This window comes from Gossypium arboreum, chromosome 3 (assembly GCF_025698485.1).
Source record: "Gossypium arboreum isolate Shixiya-1 chromosome 3, ASM2569848v2, whole genome shotgun sequence".
NCBI lineage: Eukaryota > Viridiplantae > Streptophyta > Magnoliopsida > Malvales > Malvaceae > Gossypium > Gossypium arboreum.
Genome location: NC_069072.1, coordinates 132,855,036 through 132,869,786, shown reverse-complemented (window position 1 = coordinate 132,869,786; position 14,751 = coordinate 132,855,036). Strand labels below are relative to the sequence as shown.

At 34.8% G+C, this 14,751-nt stretch overlaps 1 non-coding gene across 1 annotated transcript; it reads right to left on the bottom strand.

Moving 5' to 3' along the window:
• Nucleotides 1–7,628: 7,628 nt before the first annotated feature.
• On the bottom strand, nucleotides 7,629–7,735 carry LOC128291133 (small nucleolar RNA R71). The gene has a single exon (XR_008280909.1). It is a non-coding gene; the product is annotated as a small nucleolar RNA R71 (small nucleolar RNA).
• Nucleotides 7,736–14,751: the final 7,016 nt, after the last annotated feature.

The window sequence follows — 14,751 nt, the reverse complement described above, 5'->3', positions numbered from 1 at the left end:
ATCATATAAACAATAATCCATATGCAAACAATAGCTAGTCCATATAAATAGTATTTCATCCATATAAACAGTATTTATGCCCGTTGAACCTATTAGAATATCAAGGGATACTTGGGTAATATACATTACATATAAATTAGTAATCCGTCAATTCATTATCATTTTCTGCTCTTTCGAGCTATGAACAGTAAGCTCCTCCTAAGCTGATGGACAGTAAGCTCTATTGAACTGAAACGGTAAGCTATGACGAGCTAAAAACAATAAACTCTTATGAGCTGAAACAGTAAGCTCTAACGAGCTGAAAACAGTAAGCTCTTATGAGCTGATTTATTGGTAAGCTCATTCGAGCTATGGTGAGTCTGCAACACATGCAAGGTCTCGACCAAAATGGTAACCCTAGTGACATGTTACTCGTATCCTACAAATTCATACCTATCAAACGGGGCTCTGTAACTATCAGTCTATATCAATAAGATATTCATATTCCAAGTATATCAATTAATCAATTATATACATACATTTTAAATAATTACAAGTATTTAATAATTTGATTCTAATTATATGAACTTACCTCGTATAGCTCGGATAACAAATATCGGCTATTCGTCCACTTTTCTTTTTCCCTGATCTAATTCTGATCTCTGCTTATCTTGATCTATCTATTATCAAATTCAGTACATTTAGTATTCAATCTATTCAATTTATCCCATAATTCATATTTTGGCAAATTTACACATTTGGCCCTAAACTTTCACCTTTTTTACAATTTAGTCTTTATCACATAAAATTGCAAATTCAAGCAATTTAGTATAACCCAAGCTTAGCCAAATTTTAATAGAGTCCCTAACAGCCCATATCTTTTATTTATTCACACTTTTACCTACATAATTTTACATTTTTACAAATTAATCCCATTTTTGACATTTTTGACATTTTTGTCAAAAATCATTTTACAAAACTAGTTTAACTATCAACAAATATTCAAAATCCATCATCAACCATCAAATTACTCAAACATTCAATAATGGTACCATGTTAAATCTTTAACCATTTTGAAATCTAAGGTACGGGCTAACTAGTATACGAAGTAACGATCTCAAAAACGTAAATATCATTAAAAATCGAGTCAAAATGACTTACCAGTTTTTGCTTTCAAATGACCGAACCCTAGAAATATTTCTATGGTTTCTTCTTCCTTGAATTTTTGGCTAAAGAAGATGAGTCTGAAGCCTTAATTTGTTTTTATTTTATTTAACTTAAATTATTACACAATTACCATAATAACCTTTAATAAAACCTTAATAAAAAAACATAAGTCATGGACATAAATGTCCACTAACCTTAATCATGGTCTAATTTCAACATAAGGACTCCCACAATTTAATTTTATAGCTATTTAATACTTTTAACTATTAGAACTCAAATTTTATACTTTACGTGATTTAGTCCTTTTTACCGAATTAAGCATTCAAACAGTAAAATTTCTTTATGAAACTTTTAAACTATAATTCTATCATGCTATAAACTTTAATAAAATAATAAAATAAATATTTTGACCTAAGATTTGTGGTCCCGAAACCAGTGTTCCAATTTGACTCAAAAATGGGTTGTTACAATTCTCCCCCTTAGGGATTTTCGTCCCAGAAAATCTTACCAGTAAATAGGTTAGGATGCCATTTTTGCATAGCTTCCTCGGGTTCCCACGTAGCTTCCTCAAGCCCGTGTTTATGCTAAAGAGCCTTCACTAAGGCTATGCGTTTATTTCTCAATTCTTTGATTTCATGAGCTAAAGTCTTGATCGATTCTTCGCTATACGTCAAATCAGTCTGTATCTCAACATCTACCGGAGAAATTACATGTGACCTATCAGATTTGTATCAATGTAGCATAGAAACGTGAAAGACATTATGAATCTTTTCAAGTTTTGATGGTAAAGCTAGGTGATATGCTACAGGCCCTATTCTCTCAATGATCTCATGTGGTCCGATAAATCATGGTCTCAATTTTCCTTTACGGTCGAATCAAAGAACCTTTTTCCAAGGTGACACCTTTTAAAAACACTCGGTCCCCGACTTGAAACTCAATTTCTTTACGTTTCAAATTCGCATATGATTTTTATCGATTTGAAGCTGCTTTTAAACTGTCGCTAATTTTTTTCACTTTTTCTTCAGTTTCTCTGATCAGTTCAACCCTTTGAATCTTTCTCTCACTTAGTTCACTCCAATATAGCGGAGTTCGACATTTGCGACCATATAAAGCTTCGTACGGTGCCATCTTTATACTCGTTTGAAAATTCTTATTATATGCAAATTCTATCAACGGTAAGTATTTTCCCCTACTGTCATCAAACTCTAAAATACAACATCTCAACATGTCTTCAAGAATCTGAATAACTCTCTCGATTTAACCGTCAGTCTGAGGATGAAAAGCAGTATTGAAATTCAATTTTGTACCTAGAGCTTCTTGCAATTTCTTCTAGAATCGCGACGTAAATCTCAGATCTTTATCAGAAATAAGAGATAGGGGTTGTAACGCCCCAAAATTTCTAATTTCTAATATATCAGAATGGGCCTGCTGGTCTGGTGGTTAAGCGAAGAGTTAGTGTATAGAAGGTCCTGTGTTCGAGTCCCTGCGCAAGCAGGGGAATTAGTTTTTGTTTGAGGCATGTGGCGTGGTGGAGTTCAAATTAAACTGGACTACTGAGTAGTTGTGTTTTAGTGGGTTAATAGGGAGTGTTTTTAGGAGATAATTAGGAAGTAGTTATCAAAATAAGATTTTCTTCTTATCAGTTTTCTATTTTCCTTTTTCCCAACAAATTTTATAACGTTAGACTTTTGTTTCTCTGCCATTTCTTCTCCCTTCTTGTTCACTTTTGGTTTTTGTTCCCCTTTGGCCGAATCTCGTTTCTTCTCTTTCCCTTCTCTTTTCGTTTTCTTGATCGGTTCATCTCTTGTATTATAGTCAAAATTCTCTTCTCTTTTCCCTACTCTTTTCGTTTCTGTATTTTTTGTGAGTCATCTCTTTGGATGCAACTTTCAAATTCATCTATTTCAGTAAGTGGAATTTTTCCCCTTAGTTATCGTATTTCGATTAGGCAATTAACAAAGGGATCATTTTACTCTCGTTTAGGTGTTGTTCAAAGGTTTTAAGTGGATATTCCAGTGTGTAGAGACGACTGGCTGTCGAATTTGTCGTGGTAAGTTTTCAAATCATCATTGGTTTAGTTTCTCGAGTTTTATGTTAGGGATATTTGGCTTGATTGATGAATCAAGTGATTAATCGAGGGATATATTGGTCAAATACAGGTTTTTAAAGGCTTGGGGTTACTTTGCACAACGAATCGATACCAGGTGTGTACCCGAAACACATAAAACAAGATTCAACAAAAAGTTAAAATTGCTTGCTATCGAGAAATAAGATAAATAAGAGAAAATGATGTGAAAAATTATAGATAAAGGAAATAAGGACGTTATAAAATTAGAAATAAACATTTTGCACTAAAATAGTTTTGGATAGTAGCCGTAGTCTAACTTTGAAAAATCATCAAAAATATTGGAAATTGAGTTAGAGGTTTAATAAAATATGAAATTAAATTTTATTGAGTCTAGTTTTTCATAGAAGAAATAGTGTAAGAAATGGAATTGTAAATTATGAGATATAATTAATTTTGTGAGACAAGGTTAGAATGATTTCAAGTTCCCCTGTTCTGACTTTGGAAAATCATCAAAAATTGTAAGAAAATAATTAAAGGCTTAAATGTATAAGTTTTAATCCTTAATGAGTCTATTTGCAAGAGAAACAAACGAAAACATCATCCAAATTTCATACTAAGAGATAAATAATTTTTAGTAAGGAGGGGTTGAAGCTGTCAAACAGCAAAATATGGATAAATTTGAAGATTTTACTGTACTTATTTGATAAACTATAAATTATGAAAAATTTATGGTAGAAAGGTATTTGAGTCTAGTTTCAAAAACATCAAGTTTCTCTTAATTTGGAATTCTGTAGCTCAAGATATAAATAATTTAGTGACAATGACTCAAGTAGACTGCTTTGAATGAACATATAAGTAAATAGTGAAAACATATATGAATATTTAGCTAGCATGGGTTACATTAAAAATGAATCAGACGGACAAGGCCAATTTGGGCTGTGTAGGCCACACGGGCATGTGAGCCCATATTTGTGAAAAGTTCTCCAAGTTTGCACGGGTCACCCAAGTCGACTGTGGACCTACTGAAGGGTCGATAAGCCCTACTTAGACTCCTATATGAGTAATCTGTTTGTCTGATTTTTGTATCGAGCATGAATTATGATATCTAAATGTATGTACTGTAATTGCATAATAGCATGAAATCTTTTGTATGTTGCATTGCATCGAGGTGGGTTATTGTTATTTGGAGGAAATGTACGAAAGGCTATTAAGCCTGTTATCTGGTAGCTTTGCTGCAAATTTCTGATTATGTGTCGCATTTCGGTACAGCATGGTGTGTAGGGATGGACGGAGATGGTGTGTAGAGGCTGGTGGGTAGGATTTTGATTTTCTACTATTGCATATTGTATTTGAGATGGGCCAAGGCCCAAACTGAATCTGTAATGGGCTCAGGCCTCGGACTGTAATTGATTATTTTCTGATGTGTATCTGTATGTATGTTTTCTGTGGGGATTACACACTGAGTTTGCAAAAATTCACCCCTTTTCTATTTAATCTATACATGTAATCCCCAAACTTAGGCGGATCAGTGCAGTAGAGGGCTCGACGGTGACCACCACTGCTGAACTGCTTTATTACAGCTTTTGATTTTATATTATCTTTGGGTATTTATTATTGTAATGTTGGGACTTTGGACTGTTTAGTTTAAATTTGGATTTTATACTGTTTTTATGTATTTTTAAATCGTAACTCAACAAAACACGGTTTTTTTTCTAAAAATTAAGATTTTCGGTTTCGTAAAATAATTAGTTTCAAAAGCTTTTGCTTAAAAGACATGGTTTGAGGCAAATCAGCTAGTTCATGTTTTTTCGAATTAAAAAAAAGCTAATTAACTGGAACAGTTTTAACTTGTCAATCTCTATTTCAAACCCCATCCCATGTGACATCGCTAGATTCAACCATAACGTCTAGGCCGGGTTTGGAGTGTTACAGGGGTACTTCGTGCAATCGAAAAATCTCAGAAATGTACAATTCAGGTAATCTATCAAGTGAGTAATCTGTAGGTACTTGTATGAAATGAGCAGATTTCGTTAGTCGATCAATGACAACTAATATAGAATCTTTCTTTTTCGGAGTTAAGGGCAATCCCGACACAAAATCCATTGTAACTCTATCCCATTTCCACTCAGGAATCATCATATGTTGTAGTAAACCAGATGATACTTGATGTTCAGCTTTAACTTGTTGACAAATCAAATATTTAGAAACAAACTCTGAAATATCTCGTTTCATTCCCTACCACCAGTAAAACTATTTCAAATCGTTGAACATTTTGGTACTTTCTAGATGAACAGATAAGCAACTATGGTATGCTTCGTTCAAAATCTCCTGAATGAGTTTTGAATTTCTCAGAACGCTGATAAACCGTAATTTATACATATTTCTATCCCACGCTCAGCACATTTTATGGATGATTTCTCCTCAGATTTGGTGAATTCGATGCTCTTAATGCCTTAATTTCATGTTTTATACTCAGGACAGCATAGGAGGATAAAAAGAGCGAGAAACGGACCTAAAATGGAAAAAATGGGCCAACGTACGAAATTAACATGGCCTGGACTTCCTCACACGGGCAGACCACACGGCCGTGTTAAATTGGCAAACTTGAAGCATGATTTACACGGGTACAACACATGCCTGTGCCTATCTAACAGGCTCAACCACAGCCTGAAGTAATCGAACACGGGCGTGTCCCTGTCGAGCCCAAGCAGAGGCCACTTTTGAGGGCTCTTAGGCATTCCAAAGCCTATAAATACACCTAAAAGAGGGGAAGAGGGGACACGCAGTTTAGGAAGGAAGGAATTACTCGAAGAAAGCCGATTGATCCATTTCAGAAGCTGAATTTATCATCAAGACTAAAGATCTCTCAATTTCCCTTCAGGAGTTTTGGGTTTTCTTTATGTTTTGTATCTCTTATTATTTTGATATGTTCTCCTTTTTAGTTATGAACTAAATCCCCTAAATGCCTAAGGGGAATGAAACCTAAGACGAATCTTGTTATTATTATCTGAACCGTATGATAAATATTTCACTTGTTCTTAATTATGTATTCTTAATTCTTGTTTTAATATTTAAAGATATTGACTCAAGTTAATGCTCTTATTCACAGGAGGAATAGACCCTGTCTAAGAGTAAATTTGTCATAATTAAGCGGAGTTGATTACGCCCCTAGAGATAGGGTGACAAGATTTTGCCGGATTAGGGTGAAACCTAATAAGGGGATCCATAGATCAAGTTAATGCAACCTTAAGGTGTTAATTAGAAAGAGATTTCAATTATTCAATCTAGGGTTAGACCTTGTTAGTCTCGAGAGAGATAATAATATAACTTAGGGATCTCTACGGAACAAGTTAAATGAATAAATCGTCCAATTCAGAGTCAAATAACAAGTGAAGTCTAGTTGGATTTTTCCTTAGGTATTATCTTAATCAATCGAGTTTTCGAAAAAGTATTTTCCCCAAATTTCTTTCTCTGTGATTTCTTAGCTTAATTAATTAGTTAGATAAACAAAACCCTTTTATTTGTTTAGGCTAGATAATAAAAAGAAAGTTAATACTAGTACTTTTAGTTCCTTTGGTTTCAACAATCCGGTCTTGCTAAAACTATACTACTGTTCGATAGGTACACTTGCCTCCATCATGATAATAGTTAGTTTCAAGAACGACTCATTATAAATATTTAAAACATGTCATGAATATCACATATCAAGTTTTTGGCACCGTTGCCGGGGAACTAAGATATTAGGAACGCTCGATTTTTATTACTTTAGCCATTTAATTGTACTACAATTTAGAATTTTTACTAATTTCTCTTTTCCCTTATTCTCCTATAGATTATGACTAGAAGAAACCCGTTGGGACCATTACTTTTTGATAGTGAGATCGATCGCACAGTTCACAGAAACCAAAGAGAAATAAGGTGAAGCTTAAGATACACAGAGGACGAGCAAGAGGACGATATTCAAACCACAATTGAGGAGATGGCCAAAAATCAGGAAAACCTGAATCCTCCTACAATTGTTGTTAATCCAGTAAATCAGAATCCTGCTCCATGCACTATGTATGATTATGCTAAACCTACTTTAACAAGAATTGAATCGAGTATAGCTAGACCTGCTATTGCTGCAAATAATTTTGAACTGAAACCTAACACAATTCAAATGATACAACAGTTTGTTCAGTTTGATGATTTGCAGGACGAGGATCCAAATACTCATTTGACAAATTTCCTAGAGTTTTGTGATACATTTAAATCAATGGCGTTTCTGACAATACCATACGTCTTCAGTTGTTTCCCTTTTCATTGCGAAACAAGGCTAAATAGTGGTTGAACTCGTTACTACGAGGGTCAATTACTACTTGGGAACAAATGACCGAAAAATTTTATTAAAATATTTTTCGCTAGCTAAAACGCTAAATTACGTAATGATATCTCTTCTTTTGTGAAGATGGATTTAGAAACACTCTACGATGCATGGGAGAGATACAAGGACCTCTTGAGACGATGCCCTCACCATGGGTTAGCACTCTGGCTACAGGTTCAAATGTTTCATAATGACCTGAACCCCTCGACTAGACAAATGGTTGACGCAGCCGCTGGTTGAACTATCAATAATAAAACACCTAAAGAAGCTTACGAATTTATTAAAGAGATGTCACTAAATAACTATCAGTGGTAAGTCATAAGGACTAGGCCAACTAAAACAGCAGGCGTTTATAACGTCGATTCAGTTACTATACTGTCAAATCAGGTAGAACTTCTAAATAAAAAGATTGATGGTTTACTTGGTTCTACGCAAGTTCATCCACTAATGCAATGTGAAGCAAGTGGAGGTGGATCAAGCAATTCAGAATATCAACCCTATGGCTACAACACGGAGAACGAGCAATTAAATTACATGGGTAATAATCCTCGATCTCAAAATAATCCTTATACCAATACTCATAATGCAGTTTGCAAGAACCACCCAAATTTCTCCTGGGGTAGTCAAGGGAATCAAAGGCCACAGAATCCTTCGAGTTTTCAACAACCACCATATCAATAGGAAAAGAAATCAAACCTTGAGGAGATGCTATCTAAATTTATCTTGGTGTTAGAAACTCATTTCCAGAATACTGAGACAGCACTTAAGAATCAACAAGCATCGATCTAAGGGCTTGAACTCAGATAGGCCAGCTGTCCAAACTAATCTTCGAATGACCACAAGGTAGCTTGCCAAGTAATACTAAACCCAACCCAAGGGAATAGCTCAACACAATTAATGTTCAAAGTGAAGAAGGATTCGTTGAGACTGAGCCAAAACTGAGGCAAGAAACTATAGCGAGCAGAGGTCAAGTTGAGGTAAATCACAATGAAAACAAAACGGTGAATGTAGAATTTAAACCTCGTGTGCCGTACCCTAACACGATAAGAAAAGACTGCTCAGATGAACAATTTGGTAAATTCATCAAACTCTTAAAAAAATTACACATTAACTTACTGTTTATTGAAGCACTATCACAGATGGCAAATGGAATGAAATTTTTAAAGGAGCTTTTAGCAAATAAGCGGAGGTTGGACGAGGCGTCACATGTGAAGCTAAATGCAGTCTGCTCAGCTATTCTACAGAATAAGCTACCCAACAAATTAAAAGATCCAGGGAGTTTTACAATTCCTTGCTTAATTGGTAGTTCAAATGTTAATAATGCATTAGCTGATTTAGGGGCTAGTATTAACGTCATGCCTTACAAAATTTTCAAACAATTGGGTCATGGGAAACCCAAACAGACTAGGATGAGCATTCAATTAGTAGATAAAACTATAAGATTTCCTAGGGGTATTATTGAAGATATACTGGTTAAAATCGATAAATTTATATTTCCTGTTGACTTCATTGTTCTAGACATAGAAGAGGATAGCAACACTCCTTTGATTTTAGGAAGGACCTTTTTAGCAACTGCTAGAACGATTATTGATGTTGGCACAGGTAAGCTCACACTTCGTGTGGGGGCTGAAACACTCATCCTTCAAGCTCGCAATTTTGGCAACATATCGAAAATTAAAGGTGATTGTTTTAACTATTCTACTAAAACTGATAGTATGATGCAACCTACTTTGCAGGAAATGAGTTTGAAGGAAGTACATGAGCCATTTTCAAGCAATATTGGAAGACCTATTCATGAAGAACGTAGGCTACAAATTGAGGAGCTAGATGAATGGCGGACACATAAACTGAGAACACACGATAAACCAAAACTATTCAAGAATGAGCTCAAAACCTTTCCAAATCAACTTAAGGTTGGAGATAAAGTCTTATTAGATGTCACAAATCCTCACATTGTCACTACAAAACTGAATGAAGAAAGCCCTCTTACGGTACTTAGTATTTTCTCATTCTGTATAGTCGAGGTAAGTCATCCCAAATTCGGCACTTTTAAGGTAAACAACACCCGTATAAAACCTTATTTTGATAAGATTGATAACAGGAATGAGGAGTATAAACTCCTCGAACCACCATGACTATTGAATGGGAAGGTAAGTCGAGCTTAGACTATAAATAAGCGCTTCTCGGGAGGCAACCCGAGCACTAACTATATTAACTTCTTTAAATTTTTGTATTTAACACCTGACTTACTAACGGAGCTCTTGAATACAGGTTTACCACACAAACACGGCCAAGCACATGGGCGTGCCTAGGACCGTGAGCAAACAAGACAAAAACCTTTTCCCTCAACACTGGGCTGCGATAAGTGGCCACGACCGTGTGACATGACCGTGGGTGAAAATGTCAAAACAACACGGGCATGCGACATGTCCGTGCCCCACCCCGTGGTCGACACTGTAAAAAAAACACGGGTGTGTGCATTGGTACACGGGCATGGGAGAAGCGAATCACATCGCACACGGTCGTGTGACACAATCATGCAGCCACACGGCCTAGACACATGGGCGTGTCTTCAGGCAATATGACAACCTCTCAACTCACGACAAACACGGGTTGGACACATACCACACCGGGGTGCGATACAGCCGTGCCACTTTTAAAAATTAGATTATCTCTTTTATTTTATTTTATTTTATCTTTGTTTTGATTCTTATCTATTTGAATCTCATCTATTCTTAAAACACGACTTATCTTTATAATTAATATCAGATTACTCCCTTAATTCTCCTTTTATCCCTCAGAATCATGTTTGCTCTCCAACTTTATTTCTAATACTTGTTCTCGGTAATCAAGGAATCCATCCATAAATCAGGAAGTTTCACTTCTCTCCCTATCTTATGATCGTATATTTATTTTTCAATTTATCTTTGTATATTGAGGCCAATGTACATCTTAAGTGTGGGGGGTCATTTATATTGTGATTTTCTCATGCGATTTTCTCATATCATTATTAGAATGAATTCCGATTGGTTTATAATGTTTATGGATATATCTTGAATTAAAACATAGGCATTCATGCATTGATTATTTAAACTTTAAAACATTAGAGAATTAAGCATGATAAGTTGATTATTAAGAATTTAAAATTTTAGGTTGTTTCCCCAAGTTTAGGTATTATCTTGAATTGAAATCCATAAGTTTAAACATAAAAAAAACCATAATTTTTGTGAGATTTTGAGCCTTTAGAGCATCTATTATTTACTTTATGCTCACTTTTATTATTGCTTCGAGTGCGTTGATATTGAACTGTTATTCTAGAACTTGCTTGGTTATGCATATCAAAACCACACTAATTGATTTGAAATGTCAAAATGATAGAGGCACTTAGGATTAACCTACTCATGCAATGAAAAGCCTACCTTCACAATTAACCCTTAGTAAATCCCGTTGAGCCTAACAAGCCATTCCTTGATGTATCCCTAATATTAACCTATAACACATTATTTTTGAAATCCCCTCAATCAACTTGATCCCTATTTTTGTCGAGATTTGATTTGAATAAATTGCTTAACTATGTTCCTTCTAGTCTATGTTATTTTAATGACTTGTTCTTAAAAAAATATATATTCATATATATTAGTAGTAATTCGTTATTTATGAGCTTAAAGTTTGTAATTCCACATCATATGAAGAAGAGCTCAATTCTAGTATCTTTTATCAATTTCAAGTTTTTTTCTAGTAGGTAATTTTTCAAATGAATCTCGATTCTAACCTTTTCTTTTATCTTGTAACAACACCCCTAACCAAAGCCACGTTACAACCCTATAAAAACCTTTTGATTGATGTATCATCTTAATATATAGGGGTGGAGATTTGATTTTCATGCAAGCCTATGGTAATAACTTTTCATACTGGCTAATGAGTGCTTAATTTATTATCCTTAAACACCTCAAGTGATTTGAGAGAACCCTTAGTGAGGATGTTAAACTTGTGATATTTTGAATTAAAGGTGATCACTGAGATGAAGAGGGAACACCTATATTTTTGTGATAAAATGTTCAACTTGGAATGTTTGAAACTTTGATGTTCTTTCAGTTGAATTTTCAATATATGATTATTTATGGGTTATTTTGAGATATTATTGATAGGGATTATAAATTGAGAAGAATTTATTTTGATTATGAGTTGAGGATTTTGCTTGAGGACAAGCAAATGCTTAAGTGTGGAGGTATTTGATAAATCGTATATTTTATGGATGATGTCTCCTTAGATTTGGTGAATTCGATACTCCTAATGCCTTAATTTCATGTTTTATACTCAGGATAGCATAGAAGGATAAAAAGAGCAAAAAATGAACCTAAAACAGAAAAAAATGGGCTAACGTACGAAATCAACATGGCCTGGACTTCCTCACATGGGTAGACCACAAGGTCATGTTAAATGGGCAGACTTGAAGCACGATTTACACTAGTACAACACACACCCGTGCCTATCTAAGAGGCTTGACCACGGCCTGAAGTAATCGAACACGGGCATGTCACACGGGCGTGTCCCTGTTGAGCCCAAGTAGAGTACTATTCTGAAAAGGCCACTTTTGAGGGCTCTTAGACATTCCAAAGCCTATAAATACACCCTAGAAGAGGGGAAGATGGGACACGCAGGTTAGAAAGGAAGGAATTACTTGAAGAAAGCCGATTGATCCATCTTAGAAGCTGGATTTATCATCAAAACTAAAGATCTCTCCTCAATTTTCGTTCAGGAGCTTTGGGTTTTCTTTATGTTTTGCATCTATTATTATTCTGAGATGTTCTTCTTTTTAGTTATGAACTAAATCCCCTAAATACCTAAGGGGAATGAAATCTAAGACGAATCTTGTTATTATTATCTGAATCGTATGATAAATATTTGACTTGTTCTTAATTATGTGTTCTTAATTCTTGTTTTAATATTTTAGGATATTGACTCAAGTTAATGCTCTTATTCAGAGGAGGAATAGACCCTGTCTAAGAGTAAATTTGTCATAATTAAGCGGAGTTGATTGCGCGCCTAGAGATAGGGTGATAAGATTTTGCCAGATTAGAGTGAAACCTAATAAGGGGATCCATAGATCGAGTTAATGCAACCTTAGAGTGTTAATTAGAAAGAGATTTCAATTATTCAATCTAGGGTTAGGCATTGTTAGTCTCGAGAGAGATAATAATATAACTTAGGGATTTCTACGGAACAAGTTAAATGAATAAATAGACCGATTCAAAGACAAATAACAAGTGAAGTCTAGGTGGATTTTTCCTTAGGTATTATTTTAATCAATCGAGTTTTCCAAAAAGTATTTTCCCCAAATTTCTTCCTCTGTGATTTCTTAGCTTAATTAATTAGTTAGATAAACAAAAACCTTTTATTTCTTTAGGCTAGATAATAAAAAGAAAGTTAATACTAGTACTTTTAGTTCCTTTGAGTTTGACAATCCAGTCTTGCTAAAACTATACTACTGTTCGATAGATATGCTTGCCTTCATCGTGAAAATAGTTAGTTTCAAGAATGATTCATTATAAATATTTAAAACCTGTCACGAATATCACGTATCAAACGCAAATTCTATTCTGGAACCTTAAACAATCATCGGCTCCAATCTGAAACTCTGAATTGGGGATAGTCTCACATTGAATTCTTTTAACTTGCAATTCATGGTCATCTTTCTAAGCTTCATAGATTTATTGAAGAAATACTGATTTAGCTTTTAATTTAGTTAAAATAGACCCATGATTACAAATCATCAACGGGGTATTCATTGCTAGTAATGCAAACAAAGATTTTCGACTCATGGCATCAGCAACAACATTAGCTTTTCCCGGGTGATAATCAATCACAAATTCATAATCTTTTAATAACTTAAGCCATCTTCATTGTCGCAGATTCAAATCTTTTTGTGACATCAGATATTTTAAGCTTTTGTGATCCGTATAAATATGGCATTTCTCAACCATATAAGTAATGTCGCCAAATTTTCAATGTGAACACAATTGCAGCCAACTCTAAGTCATGCGTCAGATAATTCTTTTCATGTGGTTTCAATTGTCGAGAAGCATAAGATATAATTTTTCCTTCTTGCATCAAAACACATCCCAGATCATTTAATGATGTGTCGCTATCAATCACAAACTCTTTCCCTGATTCCAAATGAGCCAAAACTGGTGCTTTAGTTAATAGTACTTTCAACTACTCAAAACTCTGCTGACATTTTTCTAACCATTCAAATTTCACATCTTTTTGAAGCAGTCGTGTCATCGGTGTCACAATCATCGAGAATCCTTTCACAAATCTTCAGTAATAGCCCGCTAAACCCAGAAAACTACGAACCTCAAACACATTTCTCGGAGGTTTCCAATCAACAATAGTAGAAATCTTACTTGGGTCAACTCTAATACCGTTAGCTGAAACAATATGCCCCAGAAATCCAACCTCATGGAGCCAAAACTCACATTTGCTGAACTTTACAAATAATTACTTATCATGTAGAGTTTGTAACACAACTCTCAAGTGCTTGGTATGTTCAGATTCATCTCGCGAATAGATCAGAATGTCGTCAATGAATACAACAACAAACCTGTCTAAATATGGTCTGAATATCCGATTCATTAAGTTCATAAAAATTGCAGGAGCATTAGTTAATACAAAAGGCATAACTAGGAATTCATAATGTCCGTACCTTGTTCTGAACATGGTTTTTGGCACATCCGACTCTTTAACTCGCAACTGATAAAACCTGATCTCAAATCAATCTTTGAAAATATTGTAGCCCCTTTCAACTGATCAAATAAATTATCAATCCATGGTAGAGGGCATTTATTCTTTACAGTCACTTTATTCAGCTGTTTGTAGTCGATACACATTCTCATCATGCAATCTTTCTTTTTCACAAACAATACCGGTGCACCCCTGGTTGAATAACTTGGTCGTACAAAACCTCTGTCTGTCAATTCTTGTAACTGAGCTTTCAATTCTTTTAATTCTATTGGAGCCATTCTGTACGAAGCTATCGATATCGGTGTTGTTCCCAGTACTAATTCAATACCAAATTCGACTTCTCTGATCGGTGGCAAGCCCAGTAATTCGTTTGGAAATACATCCAAAAACTCACAAACTACACGTACAGATTCAATCTTTGATTCAGACA